The 24,760-nt window shown below is 41.7% G+C and overlaps 1 long non-coding RNA gene across 1 annotated transcript in view; it reads left to right on the forward strand.

Moving 5' to 3' along the window:
• Positions 1-24,185, forward strand: part of LOC135972239 (uncharacterized) — a 139,455-nt gene extending 115,270 nt beyond the window's left edge. Inside the window, exons 4-5 of the long non-coding RNA XR_010588644.1 lie at positions 19,496-19,566; positions 24,060-24,185. This is a non-coding gene — a long non-coding RNA (uncharacterized LOC135972239). The remainder of the gene's footprint in view (positions 1-19,495; positions 19,567-24,059) is intronic.
• Positions 24,186-24,760: the final 575 nt, after the last annotated feature.

A 24,760-nucleotide genomic window follows, 5' to 3' on the forward strand; every position in this document is an offset into this window, starting at 1 on the left:
CTGATATTATGGTAGTGATTCTTATTGTTAAGGTTACCTAATACTTTCCACTATAAGTCCCAGTACACGGAGTGAGGCACAGATTCTGTGAAAAAAATATTATATGATCATGTAATTTAAAGACTGTATCATAATGCATGGCCACAAAGGGATGTGAATTAAAGTTGCACAGGCAACTTTACTTCTGGCATTTCCTAACTTTTGAGTGTTTCACTTTGCAATCAACTTGCATTCCAAGAATTTTATATTTTTAATTGTATTGAGATACAGTGCTGTCTTTGTAATATTAAGTAGATAATATATAGATCAGCATATATAGTCAATGCAATTAACAGAAAACAGAGAATGTAATATTGTCCATTTTACTGTAGCAAAAATGTTAACTAATGTGAATACTCTCCTTGAAGAAATAACTAAAGTTTGGATATAGTAATTATACTGAAAACATAAAAATTGTTTCCCGCCCTCTACCGCCCCCATTCACATCGAGCTGATATGAAAAATGAAATATCAATGAACTCCTACAATGATGATATATGGTATTTCATTGCCATTGACTCTAAGAACAGTGAATATAGAATGTGTGTGGGAGGAATAAAGTATTTAATGTCTATCTCTGACTGCACAGCAGGACAAAAGGTATGATGCTGCTTGATGTTCTCTGATCTTTGCCTTGCCTGCCATAAACCTGAGTTCAGCTCTTTAGTTTTACAATGAATTGGCGTCTGATATTGTAATTGCAAGACTGCAGTTCATGGAGAAACCAATTACTCCTGATTTTTAGAACAACTCAAGTCATTTACCTGAGGAAAATAAAGACAAACTGTTTTTCTCCCTTGTGGCTTTTCAGATTATACCAGGTAAGGACACTCTCCAACACTCATGTCAAAACCTTGGAACCCTTCCTCTATAAATTGGGTGCACTTCCTTTCAGTGACAAAGTCTGAACCGGATTTTGGGGGGAGATAGGGGACGGTGACTACAGTGTCTGTAAAATACAACAAGCCACGTCCTCAACTGGTGTAACTCAGCAGAGCTCCACTGTCTTCAGTGCAGCTCTGCTGATTTACACTGGTTGACGATCTGATTTTACTGGGGATGTTATTGTCCTCAACTAGAGAGAAAATATTTAGGAACATATTGAAAATATATGTAGACTCACTTGGAAAAAAAGTTGCCATATTGATGATAAAAAAGACAAGGGAAGCTCCATGCATGTAAATACAAGGCAAAGCATACTTTCCAGATGTATAAGGTGAAATATATAATGTATATATGTAATTTGATATGTAAAAATGTGCTCCCACAAACAAAATAGCGTTGTAAGCCAAATAAAGTTACTCCAGGGCACAATTCTTCTGTCTGACTCATAAAAGTAGCTAAGCCAGGTCCACATGTGTGCCTTATTGCTAGTATTGCTGAGGCCAGAGTTCAGGTTCTCCATCCCAGTAGGAGACAGATAAATATGTGCTTCTCTGCGTGGAGGTGTACGTGGTTTCCCTGTGCATGGTATGTCATGGTTAGTGGACAATGTGCTGGCTGGTGGGAACAATATGGGCAAGACTTCTCCTTTTGGCATTTCTTTGCTGATAAGGGTTCAGCTGATAAACTATACCTGGTTTGTGGGCTGTAGAAACTGTATTCTGAGTGGAACTGGCAGCTCTGCTCCTTTATGTTTATTTTAAGGGAATGGGATAGAGAGGATTATCCTTGGAGCTGTCTGAAGGATAAAGATCCTAACCCTGATAGTAAGGCAGCTTCCTGGGTGGTGAGCCAACTGTGGTGTGTCAGCAGAGCATTGCTGTCTTGAAGAACCAAAGCTGGACAGCATGATGGGAATAATTGGGAGGATATATCTTTTTCTTCCCTTTTCCCTGTTTCCCCAACTTCTGCTTTTTGCCCTCCCAGATCCCCCTGAAGATCCCCCTTTCCTGCTGTGTTCCATACTGCATGGGGGAGTTTGGGGGAGCTCGCCATGTTCTCCAGGGCATGCCCCACAATCATGACTCCACCTCACCAATAGTGCTGCGACTTAGGGGAATGTATTTCCCTGCCCCCTCGGTGGCTTATCAGACCCGCTATTCCCAGCTTGTGAACCACAAGTAGTTCCTCCCAACCCCAAACACTTGCAAAAGTGACAAGGAGGTAGGGAAGGGGGCAGGAGTTACTCCTTTAGTTTGACAACTGGAATTAGCCTGTGCAATTATTTAGCTATGCTGGATACACTCGGCAAAGCTCATTGCAGTTGTGCTGTATTAGGGAATGTCTTTTATAAACGTAAATATTGAAAGTCAATAGTTTGTAGAATACAGGGGACCAGCATGTATATATGAGGGGAGTTTGTGGTTTCTAAGGACTGTGGCTATATGGCATGATTGTTCTGAAGAAGGGTGAGCCTTTACCCCCCTGCCTTAATTTCCAAAAAGGGTTTGGGTATTTTTTTTTGAGGTTTTAGATCTTATCCTAAGAGCATTTCTCAACATCCTCAGGAGTTCAAGGACCCCTCAGAAGAGTGTTTCCCACTTCTAGTTTATTTGGTTTTTTAGCAATAACAGATGGTTAGAGCAACAGAGAAGCTTTTAAGGTTCTATCAATGGCAAAAGCTTTGACTCAACCTTATATATGGCATCACTACTTTACCATAGCACCACTTCTAGGGATAGCTTCCACACAGTACTGACTTCAATAGAGTCAGGATTTCAGCCTGTAACTTGAAATGTTCCCTGCATGTGATCTGCATGAAGTGTGGTTCCCTAATGAGTCTCAGTGCCTCTGGATCATAAACTGTACAGTGAAGTGCAGTAACAATGTTCCCTCTCTCATTCCTTCTCAGCCATCTTTCATCCTCCCATATCCTCTTTTCCCTACTGTGATCTCCTCCCACTTTCTTCCTTCCCCACCTGTCTAATCGTAAGTCCACCAACCTTTGGGTCACGAGCACACAGGAGGCTAGAAGTAAGGGGCAGAAGTGGATGGAGTGGTTCCAGGGTGCTACAGCTGCTCTGTTGCTGCTGACAGCCAGGTGCCAACTGCAGTGGTTGTGGAGGTTGGCGGCGAGCATGATGATGATTTTTGTTTTCATTTTATTTCTTTTTATAAGTCGTTCATTTTATTTCATGTTATTTTGTATTTGCAAAAAAAAAAAAAATGCATCTCTACCTTACCCCCACAAGACCTATGTGATTAGGGGATAGGCTGAGATGGATGCTGAACCCATTTCCCCCCCTGGATAGGGGACCAGGAGGAAATCCCATGTCTAACTTCCTGCTGCCTTTCCTTGGAAGAGAGGAACATCGCTCCAGAACAGAAGCTGAGTCCTGGCCAAGTGAGGCCAGTGGACTGGCTACAGGCCACCTGATTGGCTCTGGGCCAATCAGCTGGCACAAGGGTGAGTCTGGAGAGCATACATGCAGCTGAGGTCTGAACATGTTGAGTTTGCTGTCATTGTTGGAAGGAGCAGGCACGAGTGCAGACCTCTGCCACATGCTGGGGCTTTTTTGATCTTGCCACAGTGACCTCCTCAAAAGGGATAGTGCTTAAAACGCCAATATTGCAAAAGCATCAGCATGGGATTCCATATCATTGTAGGTGTCTGCTTGCCTGCACAGATCTGATTCCAGGATCAAGGCCATATTTACTTCCTATAATAATTAATACCATGAAAAAGAACTAAGCTTTCTCTCCGATTCTTCAAAATAAGAATGGAAACATTATAGAGGGATTTTTTCCATCATCTCAGAAAACTGTATTTTACTATTTTTAGATCAAGAAGACAAGATAATATGAATATCCAGTCACAGGGTGTTAAGGGACAATGATACTATGTAGATGATTGCTACTAGGAGGCCTCTAAATAAAAATATATTAGACTTAGCTTAAAAACAACAACAGAGGACTGGAACCCACAGGCTGCAGTCATTTTCCCACTCATCCAAGGATTTGTAGCTTATGGAGGAAGAATGAGAGAGAGACACATGCTGCTGGGGCTTGATTCTGATCTGTGATACATCAGTGTAAATCAGGAGTAATTCCACTGAAGTCATTGCAGTTACACAGGTGTAAAGCCAGCATAAGTGAAAGGAGAATCAGGCCCTTAATGATCAAACAAGCACACACACCTTGAAATAAAAGTATGCTAGAGAGGAAGCTAAGCAGAGTCTCATGTGCTGCCAACTCGAAGGGAAATGCAGAGGATTTTCCTGTATTTCTCCCAGCAATCTCTCCTGGTACTGGTGAGCCTTTCAATTCATGTTGCCAGCAAAATGTTAGCTGCTGACTCTACTCCATTGGAAGGAGAATCATGTTCTTTCCAGTGCCTCAGCAGGATTGTTTTGGCAGATGCACATGCAATAAGCAACTGCTTTCTCTGTGAGGGAGAAAATAAGCTTTCAGTTATAGTGCCCAATAGATTTACTTTGGAGGAAGGTTCAAATTCAGTTTGAAGAGTTAGCAGGATTCCAGCTCAAACATCTTGTCATCATTTTTGGAGCCCAGCAACAGCATAGCCAAGGAACATTTGTGACAGGAGCAGAACTGACATGTCCTGATGGCATTTCCAGAATCCTCTTGACTCTCTCAAACCCTGCTTCAAGGAACCTATATGCAGACAGCCAGGAACACTTATGGAATATTGTGAACTAAAGAAACAGAGCAATTAGGAGATTTCTGACCTTTTTTTTTTTTTTTTAAATGCCATCAACTATAGGAATTGTTAATACCAGTTTGTAAATCGATACCATTCACATTTCTAGAAAGCTGGGATGAAATGGAGAAAAACGATTGATTGATTTACTAGCCAAGTGTCTTCTGATAGCATGGCTAAGGATCCTTTAAAGGACATAGATCAGCTTCAAGAATAGACAGTTTAATGATAGACATTTGTTTAGGAATAACCTTTATTTTGCTTGACACCATGGGCAATGACTAAAAGTATTGCCGACCCCAGTTACTGAGTTTCAAACTTGTTCATGATGAATGTATTACGTTTAATGATACTTTTTTGACACTGATATTTCTTCTAATGCTCTTGAAGGTAGATTAATCAAGGACATTAAAAGAAAAACAGATTATCTCTGTTGTTTGGAATGGCATTTGAGTGTGGGGTGTGTGTGTATTTATCAGAACATTCAGGGGTTCTATATAAAGTCAGTCCACGGATACAAAAGATGTTTATCTTTCAGTAGAACAGAACTTTAGGAATTGTGTGTTTACTTAGATGTGAAATTCTATAAATGACTATATCGACTTTTTTCTTTTTTTTTTTCATTCTTTCTGAGTCTATACTTCAAGTATGTGATCAAAAAGTGCTCTTTTCTCTTTCTCTTCTTCTCTCTGTACTCTCCTTTCTTTCTTTGTTCCTTCACTCCTCATTTTCTTTCTTCACCCAACTCTCACTTTGTCTCTGTCTTAAATCTGCTGTAGTCCCACTTTTCTCAGCATTCAGGACAGTGACTGATTTGAGGTGCAGTGTCCAGGTGAGTTGCTTAGGGACTAGTAAGACCAGCAAGTAGACTAGCTGCTGCAGAGACTACTTGATCTGGCTTATTAGCTGCATGGAATTTTGGAAGGCCTAGGTGTTGCCAGGAAGAGGTGATTTGGTAGGTTTCACTCTTCCATCTGAGACACCACTTAACCAATACCCAGCATGGTGCTGGTCAACATTCTGATGCTAGAGATGACATCTTTGAAATAAGACACAAAATAGGGGTCCTGCCCATATTAAAACACCCTGTCATTGCATTTCCCCCCCAAAAGTTGGAATGTTAGCCAAATAGACAGAGTCCTAATCTGGAAAACTATAATGCTTATATAACTTGCCCTGAAACTTCAGTTAGTCTTTTCTTGCATCCTAAACTGTTGCATGCAGTGGCTGAGCCCTGTCAAACAGCTCCATGTTTGAGGAGGTGGCTGCATTTCATGATGGTTAATTCCTACATATATAAAGGGCCAGATTGTGCCACACTGAAACAAACTTAATAGCACAACCCTCTGTAGAGGCCATTGCAGAGTCACACTGTCCCAGAAGGCAGGTATGTTGAACGATGATTATTGGGAATGCAGCTGTTGTGCATCCCAGCATATAGGTTGGTGAACTCTATTAGCAGGTGTGGAGAAAAGCTATGGCCAGGTGCCAGCCTTGTCCCTGGTTCTCTTGGAGAGGCTAGCATTTGTGGGGGAAGCTACTCCTGTCATGTACTGCTTATACACAGTAGGTTGCAGGGCTGCTACTAGCAGGTCTGGCTCCTGTACCAGATATGGACTGTCTACAGAGATTCCATCGTGGGGGGTACAAGAGATGCATTCTCTATGAGATACTTTAACGCACTGCTGGCTATAGTGATTATAAGCTCAGGTAAGGTATGTTACATATGGTGCCACATAGGGGCTGTACATTATTATACAGTTTTAGCATTCCACTACATCTCCCCCACTAATTTTTACATTCCTACAATTTACAAAATTTACACTATCATGCTATCTTTGAAGTTCAGTATGTATCAGTTTAAAGTGTCTTTGAATCATCCTGGTTTTCCAATGACAACACCCAAATGTCTAACAACTTGATCATCTGGCTGTCCATTAGTTGCAATGACAGTCTCTGGTTGGTTAGGAGAATCTTTGAATTGTCTTCTTATTCTGCATCTGCCATCTGTGGAGTGTGCTCTGTTGATTGTTCTTTCTGAGAAAAAAACTGAAGATGTTGGCAATTTCTGCCGAACTTTCCACTGTCCACTTCAATCAAATATGATCTGGGTAAGGATTTATTTATTTATTTATTGCAGCAGTTGGAGTTCTCCATCCTTTTTCTCCATCCAGTTTGACACAAACACAGTCACTCGGTACTAAATTTGGCAGTTCTTTAACTGAGTGAAATCTGTTAGAAAAGTGTTCATTAGCTCTTTTTGCCTTTTTATCCAATTTGGCAACTCTCTTCATGTCTGGCCACTTTGGAGATTGGAAAATAATCTAAGCTGGAATAGTAGTTCTGATTTCCCATCAGGTGGGAGGTATGCTGGACTATATCCAATAGCTGACATTGGTGAATGGATCTTCCTGCTGTAGGATTTTCTTGGCTGTCTGTATAGCTCTCTCAGCCTTTCTATTCACTTGTGGGTAATGTGGGCTGCTAGTAATCAGAGCAATATTCTATTTCATTTGGAATGACTTAATCACAGCTGTGGTGAATTGTGGGCCATTGTCTGTCACTAGTTGTTCTGGAATACTGACGTGAGCAAAAGTACACTTCAGTTTCTCAATGACACTGCAATATGTTATGTCTTTCAAGTCCATTATTTCTATATACCTGGAAAAATAGTCCATTATGATTATGTAATGATCTCTGAATTTGGATAAATCTGCAGCTAATCTCTTCCGAGATCTGTCTGGTAGAGGTGTTTGTATAATGTATAGTTCAGCATTGTCTCTTAGGGTTATTTATATTGGATCTCCTTTCAAAAGTCCGATATCACTCCATTAAATTGTTCCACCTTTCTCACTAGGCCCATTGTGGCTGCTGCTGAAAAGATTGCTGGCCTTTGCATATGATCAAAGGATCATTCTGAAAGCAAAGCATTTGTCTTTGTAAATTGTTTCTGTGATGAACCGGCCCATGCAGTTCAGAATACCACTAGAGCTAGTTAGGGTGGTGTCAGGAGAATTCAGTTCTGGGAGAGATTGAAGGTGATTATACGTCCCTTCTGATATGACTGTCTTGTTTGCTCCTGAGTCAATCTTAAAGTCAATAGTCTTTCCATGAATATTCAGTTTCACTCCAGGCAGGATCTGTGTCATCACATGTGATAGATCCCAGAAATAATGGCTCTTGTCAGTCTATAATACTCAATTCCTTAACTGCATTAGTGCAGCAAACAGTTGCAAAATGTCCATATTTTGTGCATTTATTACATCTTATACATTTGGGTAGACACACATTTCTTGGACTATAAATTTTTCCACATCTTGTGCATTTAGTCTGAAAGGTTTCATAGTTAAGGTGGAATTTGTCCCTCATAGCCTCACAGTCTTATGATGATTACTTCTAGCACTCATGCTGTATCTCATATAGACTTTAAGCAGAAGGGACCATCATGATCATCTAGTCTGACCTCCTGCACATTACAGGCCATGAAACCTCATCCACCCACTCCTGTAATAGAGCCATAACCTCTGTACTGCTTGTAAGCTAGTTTCAGTTATTCAGGTTTGGCAAATTTTGTTTTGCTGTTTTCCTAGCTCAATCTGTGTTTTGTTATTTGGATAACTGAGTGTAGGATTAAGTCTCTTTTTAATTGTAGCTGCTGCAAGAGACACTTGTCTGTAAGCCCAATAACTGATCTGTAATATTTTCACATTTTACAGTCCCACAATCAAATGTATTTTCTGCCAAGACATGTAAAGTTCTTATAAAAATTCAACATTTTCCTCTGGTTCTTGAATTCTCACAGTCATCTTTGGAACTGTCATCAGTAAAGGCAAAGGATTTCAAGATATGCTCTGCCTCCTTCCCCATAGCATAAATGTAAAGACACTACCTGAATGTCTCCAGTTTCCTTGTGGCATTTAGTAGCAATATGAAATCTTGCAAAATGCTGCTTCCAATCTATTCATTCTGAAGGTCTGTCAAAGCCGAAGTTCACTGAAGAATGGCTTGTTGAGGAGAACAATCCTGTAAACGTTGATGCCTTTTTTTCCATCTGTTTGCAACCTTTGTTGCTGGTTTTTCTTCTTTCTCTTTATCCTCTGGCACCAGGTAGGCTACCTTTATCTCTTACACCATGTCTTGTACACAGTAGGCTGCAGGGATGCTACTGACCACTCTGGCTCCTGTACCAAATATGGATTGGCTACAGAGCTTCCATTATGGAGAGAGGTACAAGATATGTATTCTCTATGGGATACTTTCATGCACTGCTGGCTATAGCTGTTACCAGCTCAGGTAAGGTATGTTACACATAGCATCATCTAGTGGCTGTATATTATAAAACAGTTTTGGCATTCCATTACAAGCCCCAAACAGGTTTTGTGCTTGGGGGGGAATGGAAAGGCTAAAGGTGTGGCTGGTCCAAGCATGGGGGCAGAAGGGAGAAGGAGCAGAATGCACCCTTTCCCCACATGCGCACCCTAGAATGAGACTGGCCACAACATAGTGCGAAGTTAGTAAAGTGCTTTAGAATGGATGTTGGGAATGTAAGATACTATTTATTAATAACTCACAAAAACAAACAGTGTGTAAGGATCTATGCTTCTGTGGTTGATTTACAACATATTTAGAAATGTTATTCTTTTGAGAACAACCTTGCTCCCATATATTGAAAGTACCTTAAGATTAAAAAAAGAAATCTAGTGGCTAGCTGGACTGTGCACTTTTGCTGATGGGTTCTGATGGCTGTTATGTTTGTTTGGTAGAGGTTGTTTACAACACCTATACGATGAATTAACGGGTTTTGACTTCATATATTTGTTGAGCAAATTTGAACTGAGTATAATTAGGAAGTGCTGTACTCTCCACTTTGTCAGGGCACGTAGCTGACCTCTCCTATCGGCTACTCTAATTACAGTGGAAGTGGGCTGCTGGGCTCTGATTGCAGACAGAGAAGGTTTGTTAGTAGAACTTCCCTCTTTTATAAACCTGTAACCAGGGGCTGGCAGGAAGCCGAATGAGCAATTGATAATTAAGCTTCTATCTAAGTGATTTTTAGTCTAAAGCCAATTGAGACATTCAATGATCCAGCTACAGTCCTGTACTTGAAGAACTGAAGGGGCAGGGTGGGGGAGGAGAACAAAAGGAAACCTTCCTGAATAAGGAGCCAATCATCAGGTGCCATCTCTGGCACTAACATTTAGTAACTGATAATTGCTGTAACTAGGGCCATTGAGTCCTGCAAATATTATCCAGTAAATTTTAATTAGCACCCTGGGGATTGAAGAGTTTCAGAGTAAGCTCATGGGAGACTCCCCCAACCAGTGGCAAAGTGTGCTGAGTAATTTTAGATCAGCCTGCCTGTCAGAGTGGATCAGTGTCATCTTGCTGCTTATGCTGAGGAAAATGCACCTGCTTCCACATGGAAATAAGGTGCATTATCTGCCAATTTGTGCTGCTTATTTTCACTGCTGCCCGCATTTGACAAGTGGGAAATGTGAATGCATGGATTATTTATTCCTAAACCAGGGGAATGGGGAAAGGGTGAGATGGGGTGTGATGCATTTGGCATTAAAGGGCACACCATAAATTTCCTAATTTAGTTTTTAAATAAACGTGACATGGACTTTTAGTAAAAGTTCAGAGTGGCATATACTTCTGCCTTATATCTGCGGCAGATATGTTTTTTAGCATAAAGAGGAAACGTAGTCAGACAGGGGGACATCAGAAGTATGCAACAACACTGCTGAGAACAGAGCAAGCAATATTATATTATTTTAATAGCCATCACTTTTCAAGAGCTCATAGAGTTTCATAACAAGTGGTCACACTAACATAGCTTCAGTTGCCAAAGCTCTGAATCCAAGTCTTCACTGGCACTTATACAAAATGAACTGCAATGTATAACAGTTAGCTACAGACATTGAATATACATAGCTATGTATGTGCTTTGAGTCTGGTTCTCCTCTTACTTACACTGGTTTAAATCAGGAGTAACTTAATTGAAGTCCATGGAAGGCTGGGCTCTGATTTCAAATAGAGAGGGTTCCATTAGCCTATAGGTCTGAGGGGGCCTGTCTTACAACTAATGCAAAGGAGCAAGAGATGATTTTGCAGGAGAGAGATGGAGCCAAATCTTCACCATGGCTCCATTGATTAATTGTCCCATAGGGGTTGTCGGGGGAAAAAAACACAGTTCTCACTCTTTGGTTGGGTGCAGCAAAGTCAGATACTTTATTATCTCTAGCAATTGCGTGGAGGGAGAGAACTATACAGGTCTCTCTACAGGTAAACAATTACAGCAAGCATTTATACCTTTTGTTACATACAATAATAAGCAACAGCTGCATTTTGTTTATACATAGGTCATCCTGATATCTTATTTTTCTCACTTATTTAGACTCTAGTCTACATTCCATATTATCTACACAAGGTCGCAACCACTTCTCTCACAGTTCTTTCCCACTCGCCTCACACAATCCTCGCTTCTACAAGTCTTGCGTTATTAGGGTTACAGTTAGCCTGACTCTTGCTCACAGAAGAGACTGTTTGCATTGAAATCCCCTTCCAGTACCTGTCAGGCGTTGCTCTACTTCCACTGGGTTAATATCATCTACTGAACTGGTATCCAACCTGTTCAGTATAGGGGCCAAACATAGTGTTTCAAAAAGGCCAAGGGGCTGTCCTCGGGAGTATGAGGTAGATTCTCTACCTTGTTCCCCCGGTCCTGGGGAGTCCCTGGGGAGTAGCGCTAATTCCAACATCTACCTCTAGTAGCACTGGGGCTGGGAAGGAAGCGTGGTTGGGGCACACTCTGCTTTGGCTCTCCCCATCTGATGCATGGCCCTTTCTGAGGCTGGTACAGGAAATCCGAGAGCTGTCATTTGTTGTTGGTTCTCCCACTAAGTCCCTCTGCTGACCTGCCTTGGGTGGCTGTGTGGAAGAGGGGAGCCATCCTTTATTAGGCTCAGACAAGCCAATCAAACTCCTATCCTGTCTTCTGGGAACTCCCACAGCCTGATAGGGATTCAGGCAATGGAGCTGCTGGACTGCTCCCTCTCCCGTCACTGTGATGCACCAGGCAGCCAGTGGCGGAGCTGTTCTATAGCAGCAGAGAACAAAACAGCTGCTCAGAGTACTCCTAGCTCATAAAGCAGCCCTCAAGGGCCATAGCAGCCTTGAGGGCCACAAGTTAGATATCACTGATTTATTGTATAACTCTATCATACATAGGTGGTGGTTTTGTTATATGTACCATGGTAGCGCCTAGAGGCCCCAAACAACATAGGGTTGCTATTGTGCTAGGTGCTGTACAGACAACTGGTGAGAGACATCCTTTCCCTGAAAAGCATGCAATCTAAACAAACAAGGTAGACAAAACATTGGAAGGGAAATGGAGGCACAGAGAAGTGAAGTGACTTCGCCAAGGTCACACGAGATCTGTGGCAGAGCCAGGAATAGAATCCAGGTCTCCTGACTCCCTGTACAATGTAAAGACCCCTAGACCATGCTGACTCTTCAGTGTTTTGTAGTTCTATACATGCAGTTCAAAGGTGGATTCTTATAGTATAGACTTCATAGGTAGTTCCTGGAGCCACATCCAAGGGCTTCTAGCTTGAAAACTGCCATCTCTGCTAATATATTATAGAAGTTATACAATTATTTCTTTTTTCTTAGAATGAGAAAATGATGGATATTTAGAATTCCTAGATTTTTTTTAATACAACAAAAAATAGATTATTGATATAGAAGCTACAGAATACACAATTCCTGCAAATGGTTGTGAAAAGGTTAAGCTCTTAAAATTGTTTAGGCCTCCGGAGTGGGCAACATTCTTCAAAAAGTGCTAAAGGAAGTGAGGACAGGAATTGGAGAAGCTTTATCTTATATTGTTACAAGTTCACTTAGTTCAGGAGAGATCCCTGAAGGCTTGGAAACTGGCCAGTATAATCCAATTATTAAAGAGGAGGCCTAGAGCCATACCAGGAAATTACAGACCAGTTAGTTTAACACCAATTGCAGGGAATGCCTATAGAAACTATTTTAGGGTTTCCAGGGAAATTGGAAAAAACACATTTAATCAAAATGAAGTAACATGCAGGGAAAGTCTATCATGCTGAGGAATGCTATGATTTCAGAGTCTACGATTTTTACTCAACTTTGCGATGTTTCACTTTCTTCCAATTTATTTATAGGCTTTTCTGTAGTGCTCATCGCCATAGTACCAGAGCCTATGTCTCTCTCTGCCCTGCTAGCCCTGCAATCTATTAAATGACTTTTTTTACAATAGCGGATAAGTGGTGTCATTGGACTTTAAACCTATCTGCTATAATTACACCAATTATCTAGTATTGTCAAGCAGATCATTTTGTGTAGTGCCAGTAGGCCACCTGTCCCTGCTGACCTAAGTGTCTCCTCTCTGCTTGTGAAATTAGTTAGCACACTCTGGTAGATAGCCCTTCTTTTTGAAGGGGCCAGTTCAGTGGGGCAGGATCAGGTAGTCTTGGTCTGAAACTGCTAGGAAGAAAACAGGAGGAAAGAAGACAGAAAAAGACGACATAAGAGCAGCTATACTGGGTCAGACCAAAGATCCATACAGTCCAGTATCCTGTCTACCAACAGTGGCCAATGCCAGGTGCCCCAGAGGGGGTGAACCTAACAGGTAATGATCAAGTGATCGCTCTCCTGCCATCCATCTCCACCCTCTGACAATCAGAGGCTAGGGACACCATTCCTTACCCATCCTGGCTAATAGCCATTAATGGACTTAACCTCCATGAATTTATCTAGTTCTCTTTTAAACCCTGTTATAGTCCTAGCCTTCACAACCTCCTCAGGCAAGGAGTTCCACAGGTTGACAGTGTCTGTGTGAAGAAGAATGTCCTTTTATTAGTTTTAAACCTGCTGCCCATTAATTTCATTTGGTAGCCCCTAGTTCTTATATTATGGGAACAAGTAAATAACTTTTCCTTATTCACTTTCTCCACACCACTCAAGATTTTATATACCTCTATTATATCCCCCTTAGGCTAGGTCTACACTACCCGCCTGAATTGGCGGGTAGAAATCAACCTCTCGGGGATCGATTTATTGCATCCCGTTGGGACGCGACAATCGATCCCCGAATCGACGCTCTTACTCCACCAGCGGAGGTGGGAGTAAGCGCCGTCGACAGAAAGCCGCAGAAGTCGATTTTGCCGCCGTCCTCACAGCGGGGTAAGTCGGCTGCGATACGTCGAATTCAGCTACGCTATTCACGTAGCTGAATTTGCGTATCTTAAATCGACTCCCCCCTGTAGTGTAGATGTACCCTTAGTCTCCTCTTTTCCAAGCTGAAAAGTCCTAGCCTCTTTAATCTCTCCTCATATGGGACCCGTTCCAAACCCCTAATCATTTTCGTTGCCCTTTTCTGAACTTTTTCTAATGCCAGTATATCTTTTTTGAGATGAGGAGACCACATCTGTATACAGTATTCAAGATGTGGACGTATCATAGATTTATATAAGGGCAATAAGATATTCTCCATCTTATTCTCTATCCCTTTTTTAATGATTCTTAACATCCTGTTTGCTTTTTTGACTGCCGCTACACACAGCATGGATGTCGTCAGAGAACTATCCACGATGACTCTAAGATCTCTTTCCTGATTAGTAGTAGCTAAATTAGCCCCCATCATATTGTATGTATAGTTGGGGTTATTTTTTCCAATGTGCATTTCTTTACATTTATCCAAATTACATTTCATTTGCCATTTTGTTGCCCAATCACTTAGTTTCGTGAGATCTTTTTGAAGTTCTTCACAGTCTGCTTTGGTCTCAACTATCTTGAGCAGTTTAGTATCATCTGCAAACTTTTCCACCTCACTGTTTACCCCTTTCTCCAGAACATTTATGAATAAGTTGAATAGGATTGGTCCTAGGACTGACCTTTGGGGAACACCACTAGTTACCCCTCTCCAGTCTGAAAATTGACCATTTATTCCTACCCTTTGTTCCTGTCTTTTAACCAGTTCTCAATCCATGAAAGGATCTTCCCTCTTATCCCATGACAACTTAATTTACATAAGAGCCTTTGGTGAGGGACCTTGTCAAAGGCTTTCTAGAAATCCAAGCACACTATGTCTACTGGATTCCCCTTGTCCACATGTTTGTTGACCCCTTCAAAGAACTCTAATAGATTAGTAAGACATGATTTCCTTTACAGAAACCATGTTGTCTTTTTCCCAACGAGTTATGTTGTTCTATGTGTCTGACAATTTTATTCTTTACTATTGTATCAACTAATTTGCCCGGTACTGACGTTAGACCTACCAGTCTGTAATTGCTGGGATCACCTCTAGAGCCCTCTTTTTAAATATTGTCATTACATTAGCTATCTTCCAATCATTGGGTACAGAAGCTGATTTAAAGGACAGGTTACAAACCATAGTTAATAGTTCCGCAGTTTCACATTTTAGTTCTTTCAAAGCCAGATTGAAAGAGATTGGAGTAGCTGCCAAGTACCCAGCATCTCAGAGGAGTCTGCAGCATCTAGATATACCTCCTGCACTAGGCAATGTCATCAGACCACAGCTGGGTATTAATGAAAGCCATCCACCTTATTGAAGACCATTAGTAGTAGTATCGAGTCCCTGCTCGTTGCTCTTATACTTCTATTATCTTTTAGAACTAAATAACTCCAAACAGAAGTACCCAGTTCAATGCACTGCATTTAACAATTGGGAAACTGAGGTTCAGCAAAGATAACAGACTTGCCTAAGGTCATAGAGTAAGTCTGTGGCAGAGCAAAGATTAGAACATGGGTTTTGTGATGTCTAATCCACTAGACTTCACTGTCGTTCAGAAAGATCACTGATATTCACTCAAATCACTGATTTTTTTCCCCCACTATCTGTAAAATCAGGAAAATGTTTCCCTCTTAAATAATAATTATAAAGTGTAGAAGTGCAAAATAACATTGTCATTCAGAGGCAGAGGTAGGAATAGAAACCAGAGACTCTTGGCTCCTCATCTGTATTTAAAGTGCCATTTGGAATAGAAGATGCGACTACGGCACCACCACCTTTCCTGCTGGGATTTTTCAAAATTCACAACAAATTGTCACATGAAAGCAGATTTCCCATTCTTCTTGAACACCCAGAGAATGATATATTTTTCACATTTTTTAATTGTTCCAATTTCACAAACTGAAACCGACAAATTTATATGGGGAAGATTGGGAAGAAACCTTTTTTTATGAATATCTTGCCCAGCTCTAACTATGAGGCTTGTACTTTGTGGCAAGATTTAGTTCTCTGAATGGGGGTGTCAAGTCTAGTCTTGAAGAATTGGTAAGAGAAAAATAATACTGTTGTCACATGTACAATTTTGATAGTTGCTCGTTGTAGCGAGTAACTAAGGGCTTGGTCCCACCCTTACTGTTGGGAGCTGTGGATCAGCAGTAAGAGCCCAGAGCTGTCTTACCAGCACAGGACAAAATAGAGTAGGATATATTTGCACACTGCTCTCTGTGGTATACACCGTATGCCCCTAACTGGTAGACCTTGCCTTCGTGGGGTGATGATATGCTCATAATCTCTCTCAATGGGAATCCTGCCCTACTGCATGGGTGTGTTTGAAGTGGTGATGGGCATAAAAGCAGCTGTCCTACATCCAGCCATGCAATACTGGGTAAAATTTTGCCCAAACATTGTGATTTCCACCCCCCAAAAAAGGAAAAAAATAAAGCTATTTCCTCCAAATATGGACAGTTCTGGTTATCAAAATCTTCTTGAAATATTTTCACATTGGAGAACTTTCACAAAGTCATCATACTATATCCTGAAGCAGCCCTTGAAACACAGACCTGGTCTACCAGACAGCTGTGTCTGCAAGCATTCTGAAAAACTAATATATATGTCAGTGAAAGTAGGTCTCTATTACTCACTGAAGTGCTTTCTTAAAAAAAAGTTTAATGGTAAAAGATAAGTTAAAAGCACTGTATTGTATATTGTTGGAGGGGACCGGTCTAAAGCAAAGCTCAGCCCAGGAGTATAATGACATCAGGATGGGCTCTCACACAGAACAACAGAGCGGAACACACAATTCCATGAATTCAGCACTTGCTTACCCCTATAAATCGATCAGTTTAGCTCCCTCTCCCACCAAAATTCATCAGTTCCCCTCTCTCCCATTATCTCTCAGTACTGGTTCTCAAAAGCTCAGACTCAGGTCTTCACGGCATGTGGCTGTAGTGTCCTGCTCAGTTCTCCTCTGGACTGAGCCGCCTCAGCGATGTGCCGCCTCATACATTTTTTAAGGCCAAAAGGGAGCACCGTGATCATCTAGTCTGCACTCCTAGTGATTGCAATGGCTGGTTCCTCTCTTCCCATGCACGGTTCCTGAAGCTCTTCTCATCCTGGTAGCTACAGCGGCTGGCTCAATTCTCTCTCAGTGTAATACCCCTTAAGTACAGCTACATGGCTTCTCTCTTCATGACTGCTCCATTTCTCTTGGTGGACGTACAGATCCTCCTGGCATAGAGGAGTGGGATTTATATCCCTGACATTGCTCAGACACTTTTTTTGAGTGACGGAAATTATTCATGCGTTTGTGTGTGTAGTTCTGCCCTTACTGCAAATGAGAGTGCATTGCAAGCTGGGAGAAATGAGACCAATTCACAGATATATTGACTGCAGAGAACATGTGACTTAAGCCATTGAAAACAAGTTAAATGAGAATCGAAACTGCCACTCCATGTTTAGTTCGTCCTGCTATGTCTTACACCAGATACATAGGGCCAGAGTCAATGCATTAGTGCAGGCCCTGGCAAAGGGCCAGAGCAGCTGGAAGTCTGCCTGGAAGGTGGGCAGCTGTAGTGTGAAGAGCATGCAACCTCCTTGCCACTGAAGGGCTCTGTGGTTTAGGAGGGGTTATGGTTTCTAGGAGATGTATTTGATTCAGGGCATCTCAGACCTTCTGCAGTGTGGGGCAAAAGAAATACTTTTCAACACGGGTTAGTTAACTCAATTATAAACATCAGTTAGCGTCTATTGTAGACAGTATAGAGAGACACTAAAGTTGACAAGCTACCATGCTTTTAAATACCACTGCCTTTGTCTACGCTAGGTGGGGAGTGGTATTTAAAATGTTTTGTTAAATACATTAACATGCTTGCCTATAAGTGGCCCCTCCAAAACCGTATTGAGGCATGTTGATAGGACTGCGTAGGAAGGCATGTAGTGAAGCTACCTATGCCGGCTGTGTAGGTAACTGGAGGGCTTCTTTCTCTGGTGCTTTTAATCCAGCACCTTACATAATGAGCAATAGATTCACAAAGAAGAAGTATGTGTGCATGATCACAGTAACTTCAAGAGTCTTTTGCTTAAACACAAGCAATTTTCAAACTACTTTACAATACAAAGACTTAAAACTATCCATACATTATATATGAAAGGAATGTTACAACATGACTTGTTATGTTAGTAAAATTTTACTGTCTCGTAGAGCCTTGCCGACATTAAAGCTGCATTTTAGATTGTGTCACTTAGTTAAAACACCATTTTGGGTGAAGTTGAGGTAACCAGAAAAAAACAATGAGTTAGCAGCATGTATTTGGAGGAAACAAATTAAGTTACTATGTGACATGCTTCTTGCTGTAGCAGAACAGGGTGAAAACTTTGCATTTAAACAGAAAGCTTCAAGTTTGAACTTTTTGAAAGTTTCCAACACAAAAATCACCAACTCTCTTGCTCCTTCCAGCTTTAACAAGGGTTTGCTAGCAGAATTTCCTTTTATTTTAGTGAAAATGAAATTTTAGGCTTTAAGGTAAGGCAGAAACTTTTAACTTTATGAAAATTCAATCAATTCAATTGATCAGCATCTGTTAATTTTCAATTATCATGGCAAAAAATTCTATTTCCATAAAATCAATAGCAGTTTTCCTTGGGGAAAACTGGTTTTCCACTAAGACCAATATTTGAGAGATTCATTCTGCTTGTAAAACACTTTAAAATCCAAAAGGCATCAGTTTTGCTTTTGATCAGAAACATTTCTTATGGCTCTATTTGCTCTATGTTGCACAAGCCAAATCCTACTCATGTGATCAGCTGTGCTCAGCCACACAAGAAATCTTTTCAAAAGGGGGAAGGAGCTCAAGTCCTATAAACAGAATAAAGCCTTCATATTTACTCTTTAAAAAAAATGTGCTGTGCCTTAACAGTATTTGCTTTTTCTTGATTGTTTTAGAAATAAGGAAAATGAATGATCAAATTTTAAAATAATTAAACAATGTCTTGCAAAATAATACACTCAACTAATTGTCATTTAGAAGTTCAGAGTTAACTGTTCCATATCTACTATCTCTCTTAGGCACTTATTGTTGTGGTATCAGATCTCAAAACACTTTACTGAGGTTGTTAGTAGTATCGCCATTCTATAAATGGAGAAACTAGGATACAGTGAGGTTCAGGGCTTGTCTACACTTAAAACACTACAGCAGCACAGCTGCAGGCCTGCATATGCATCGCTGTAGCGCTTCAGTGTAGACCAGGGGTCGGCAACCTTTCAGAAGTGGTGTGCCAAGTCTTCATTGATTCATTCTGATTTAAGGTTTCGTGTGCCAATCATACATTTTAACATTTGTAGAAGGTCTCTTTCTATAAGTCTATAATATATAACTAAACTACTGTTGTATGTAAAGTAAATAAGGTTTTTAAAATGTTTAAGAAGCTTCATTTTTATTTTATTAATTGCCCCTTACACCCATGAAGAGGCTACATTCAAAAGGGCTCATCTCGTCAGCTTGGATTCTGGAAGAAAGAAAAGAAAAATGTTCCTGTCACCTATTTTTATCTCTTTTGCTGTTTTGATCTCATAGGACCGACGCTATAAAACAGAAGCAGGGATCCCCCAGGGTCAACCTGGATTAGCCCGAAAAGACATTTAGAGGTGATTACTACAACTCTCTCCCCTTTTGAAACCATAGACACTTACTCATTTGTCTATATGTTTGCCTCTTTCAACTTTGTAATAACTCTCTCTCATTTCTTTTTTTAGTTAACAAATGCTTAGATAGTTCATTATAGGATGGGTTACAAGCGTTTGTTTTTTAGTGTGAGATCTAAGGTGCAAATTGACCTGGGGTAAGTGACTGACTGGCCCTTTAGGACTGGGAGTAACCTGAATATTTTTGTGACTTTTGGTATAAAATGACCATCTGTTACTGAGTCCAGCTTGCTGGGGTGGCAAGAAAGATTGGAATGTTGAAGAGGACTGTCTGTGACTCCATGGTAAGACTGTTACAGTGCTTTAGGAGTTCACACTGGTAAAATCTAATTATTGAACATACACCCCCATTGGGTCTCTACCCTGCTTCTTGACAATCTGCCCTGAGGTTGGCATTCATTGTCGTGAGCCACTACAGACAGCATGACAAAGACAGTTGTTAAAAGGGAACCCATCTTAGACCTCAAAGCCAGTGTTTAACACTGTGGTGCAAGTAAAAAGGTTGAGGCTTGGTCTTCTACCTGTTAAACTGATGATAGGTGTCAGATGGAAAACGTTGTAGCCAAAATAAATGCTCCTATTTCCACATCATGAGCTCTGAATAACCATCAAACAGCTTCTTATTTAGATGGCATGAAAGGGGTAAAAAAAAAAAAAAAAACATTACTGAATCACAAGGGAAGCAATGAGTAAGTGAACAATGTACAGTACAGAACAAGCATTATAAGATATTGTTCAGTCATAAAATCCTCAGGGAAAAGACCATGAGGTATCTAGTTTGTTCTTAATATGGTCTTCGCTAGTGTTCTCTTAGTTTTATTTTTATTGACAATTCAATGGCAAAGTGAGCCTCCCAATATGTCACCATCCATTGTATGCAATGACTGATTCTGCAGCCCTTACTCAGACTTACTCATGCAATTAATCCCATCGCTATCAATGGATTTACTCATGTGAGTAGTTCTTGTTATGACAAAAAACTGCTGGTGGGTGATAATCTTAAAAATAGATTTGGCTATGAGTCAAAGCATCCCTACTCAGAACAGTACTTAAGTGAATGCTTAAGTCCTATTGAAGTCAATGCATTTAGACACATACTTAGAGATGTCTGTACACACATATTTAAGTGCTTGAATGGATCAGGGCCTGTAACCATGGGGGACGTACGCCCTGTGGCGCCTCCTGCTGGTCTCTTCCGGGAATTAGCTCATCCAGCCTCTGGAGCACCCTCTGCAGGCTGGTGTCCCGCTGCCGCTTGGCCCCCGTATCCCTCCTCAACCCGGTGCCCCATTATCTGGGGTGCTGCACCCCTGGCCCTACTCCCCTCTCTCTCTCAGGGTCTCCCCTCCCCAGGGAGCCCCCACCCACAATCCCCACCTCACCTCAGTGTAAGGCTACTGCCAGTCATCATCTAGCCCCTGCTCCCTGGGGCAGACTGCAGTATCAGCCTACTCATCACCAGCAAGGTTGGGTTTGGACCTGCTGCCTTTGCCTACTCCAGGGCTGCCCTCTGCAACCCCCAGTACCCATTGGTCTTCTGCTAGGCCGTAGCCTGGGGCTTTCCAGGCTGGAGCTCCCCAGCTCCTCTGCCTTTCCCCAGCCCTGCTCCACTCAGGCACTCTGTACAGGTCCCTGCAGCCAGGTCCATCTCCCTCTACAGCTAGAGAGAGGCTCCTGGCTCCCAGCCTCTTATAAAGGGCCAGCTGAGGCCTGATTGGGGCATGGCCCAGCTGCGGCTACTTCCCCAATCAGCCTATTAGCTGCTTTCCCTGCCCGCCCTCTCCCAGGGCTATTTTAAGCCCTTCAGGGCAGGAGCGGGGTAACCATCCCACTACAGGGCCATATCCAGTAACCATTTTGTAAAGTCCACTGAGTGATTTAGGGTCTGTGGATGGCAAGGAGGGATATAAACAGCATTTTTTAGTACACACGGCTGTTTGTTTTGCATATGAAAAGCAAAAGCTTTGCAAGGAAAAAAAAGAAAACTACTATGTTAGCTTTATCCCAAACTTAGTTCTCTCAAGTAGAAGAGAACTTTGGAGAAAATACTGGTTCCTATCGCCATAGACAGAGGTTTAGTTTGTTCTGCTTTACATCAAGATGCCTGATCCCTGTGTATATTATATTCTACTAGTCCAGGACTTCTTTACTAGCAATGTTGAGAAAGTTCCGGAGGTTTTCAGGAGAAAGAAGCAGGCATCACCCAGGAGCCACAGGGATAAATCCCTTTGTCTTTCTATATTGTATAGATTACTTGCTTTTACTGTCTTCCATTGTATTAGTTAAGACAAGTGAGACCACCTGGGGCAAACTACATGTGCCACCTAGAATAAAGACGGCATTACTTGGCAATAAATGTCTAGATAGGAAAAGGTTAAGAAAAATAAGAAGGTTGTTCTCAGTTAGCATCAAAGGGGATGCACTAGAGACCAAACATAGTGAACAATTCACTGACAACAGTCCACATATGGGAGCTGACAGTAGCAGCCTCAGCAAAGGTTCTTAGAGTATAAGCCATTTCTAATCCTCATTTTACACAGAGAAAGACAAGTTGATAAATACACTGTCTCAATATTAACCATTTACAGTAATTTTAAAAGTTTTTCACAAAATTTATGCTGGAAATTAAGCTACAGCACAAAATACACTTTGCCACATGCAGGCATATGAGGATACTGTAACACACGTTCCATTGTTACAGAGGATTCTGTAGATGACAATAATAACAGTCCCAGTTCATATATAATAACATTTGGCAGTTTTCATCTTAATTAATCTTTACAGGCCCTGGGCCTGATTCTCCACTGCCTTGCACCTACTTTGGTCCTTTACAGCTGTGCAAAAGGCGTTTAAAATGCGACCAGATCCCAATTGATACCCTTTTACCCCTACTTTACACTGGTGTAAACGGCTACACAGAGTGCAAGCCAGCAGAGAATCAGGACCATTAAATACTGATGTTAACAAGCCCTTCCTCAAGCCCTGTTTGTTTTGATCCACTCTGCAATGCTGACCCACACTCCTCTGTCAAATTTATCGAAATGCAGTTTAAAAATAAATTCAATATTTTTGAAAAATCACTCTCATACACAAAACAGCAGAACAAAGATGATGCCAATGTTTTCAAGTTCCTTGTTTTTGTAGTCTTATTTTGTACTGATCTCATAAGTCCGTTAACTACCCCATATTGTCTGTTTCTAAGCCATGTCTAGCTTGGACTATATGATCTTGGGAGCATATGTACAAATTGCCTTTCCCTCCTGGTGCACTGTACAACTGATTAGTTATTACTAATCTTCGCAATACCCCTGAGGAGTAAAAAAGGCCTCAGTCCTCTGAGCAGCTTTCAAAGAGCCCTGTGCCCATGAGACTTTGCAGGGGCACAGTGTCTGCCTGCATGGAGAACTTTGTAGTTTCAAGACTAACATTACAGGCAGACAAGTTGAGGCAGAGCTCAGTATATTTAGGAATAGAACTCTGAAAGTAGTGGATGGGGAGTCAGGAACGAACTGTACCTCTCCCCAAATAAAATAGTGGTTGGAGTGAGGTGAATTTTTAGGTTTCATTATATTACAACCCCTAAACCAACCTGTATTTGGTAAGGGTGAAATATAACTCTTTTCTTCAGTGCCATATGAAAGTAAGGCTTGAATTTGAATTTTCTGCAATAAAAAGTAAAGAGGATGGCCAGGATTAACACAGTTGGTAATCTTAGCTGCTTGCCATCCACTGTACAGTTGGAGCATATACGGTATGATACTTCGTTCTGACAGAGCTCGGGTGACTGACGTGAGAATGGTTCTATCTTCTGAAAATGTACAACACAGAATATGCTTCCAAATGAATTATTCATTCAAAGCTTCCACCAAAAGAAACAAGTTGCCTTTGATTCAAGGAGGATTGTGATGACTGGGATGATGTTTAATAGACACAGGTGTGATGATAAGCTTGAAAGGAAGGTGAGGTAACAGTTGCTAAACAAATGCCAGGCTACTTAAAAATACAATGACAAATTAATTTAAAAATTAAGAGAATAACATTTTTATGAGTGAAACCAGTGAATTTAGAATTATGTAGTAAAGGAAGAAACAAAGGACCCTAGAAAATCATCTTTACATTTAAAATACAGTAAAAATAGTTAACACTTTAAAATAGTGGTGCATTCATTTATCAGAATTAGAAGGAATACATCACACCTCCATGAGGAAACTTCAGGGCAAAGAAAAAAGAAATAAGAATTATTATCAAATTAATTTTATTTCAGGCATTGTCAGAGTGAATGCATTCAGGTACATAGTATCCAATATATAGGAAAGAGATGCATTTTACTCATGGAGGCCCAAATCAGCAAAGCATTTAAGTCCATCCCTGTTCAGCAAAGCAACCAGGTAATAATTTGATTGCTAATGTCAAGAGTTGTCTTTTTTTTTTATCAGGGTCTTATGCTGCCCTCAGTCAGGAAGTGATTGTGTCCTGCTCTGCCAAAGGAAAGGCAATAGTGGGCCCAGAGCTGCCCTCCATGGTTTTTACCAGTCAACAAGGATGAGGATTGAACTTGCAGGTAGGGTTGCCAGGCATCCGGTTTTCAACTGGAATGCCCGGTCAAAAAGGGACCCGGTGGCTTCAGTCAGCACTACCAACAGGCCATTAAAAGTCTGGTTGGCGGTGCAAGTGGGGACCTGGGGCTACGGCAGGCTCTCTGCCTGCCCTAGCTCTGCACAGCTCCCAGAAGCAGTTGCCAGGTCCCTGTGGCCCCTAGGTCCTGGGGCGGCCGGGAGGCTCCGTGCACTGCCCCTGCCCCAGAACCAGCTCTGCAGCTCCCATTGGCCAGGAACCGTGACCAAAGGGAGCAGGGGGCACACTGCGCAGCACCACCTAGCCACCCATGCACCTACAGGCCCCAGGGACCTGGCGGCTGTTTCCTTGGAGCCACGGTAAGTGCCGCCGGGACCCCGCATGCCCTCTGAACCCCAACTCCCTGCCTCAGCCTGGAGTCCCCTCCCATACCCCAAATCCCTCTTCCTTTGCCCTCCCCCAGAGCCCGCCCTCCCCCAGCTGGAGCTCTGACCCCCTCCCGTACCCCTGCCCCAGCCTGGAGCCCCCTCCTGTACCCAAACTCCTCATACCTGGCCCCAGC

The sequence above is a fragment of the Chrysemys picta genome, chromosome 6, assembly GCF_011386835.1.
Source record: "Chrysemys picta bellii isolate R12L10 chromosome 6, ASM1138683v2, whole genome shotgun sequence".
Taxonomy (NCBI): domain Eukaryota; kingdom Metazoa; phylum Chordata; order Testudines; family Emydidae; genus Chrysemys; species Chrysemys picta.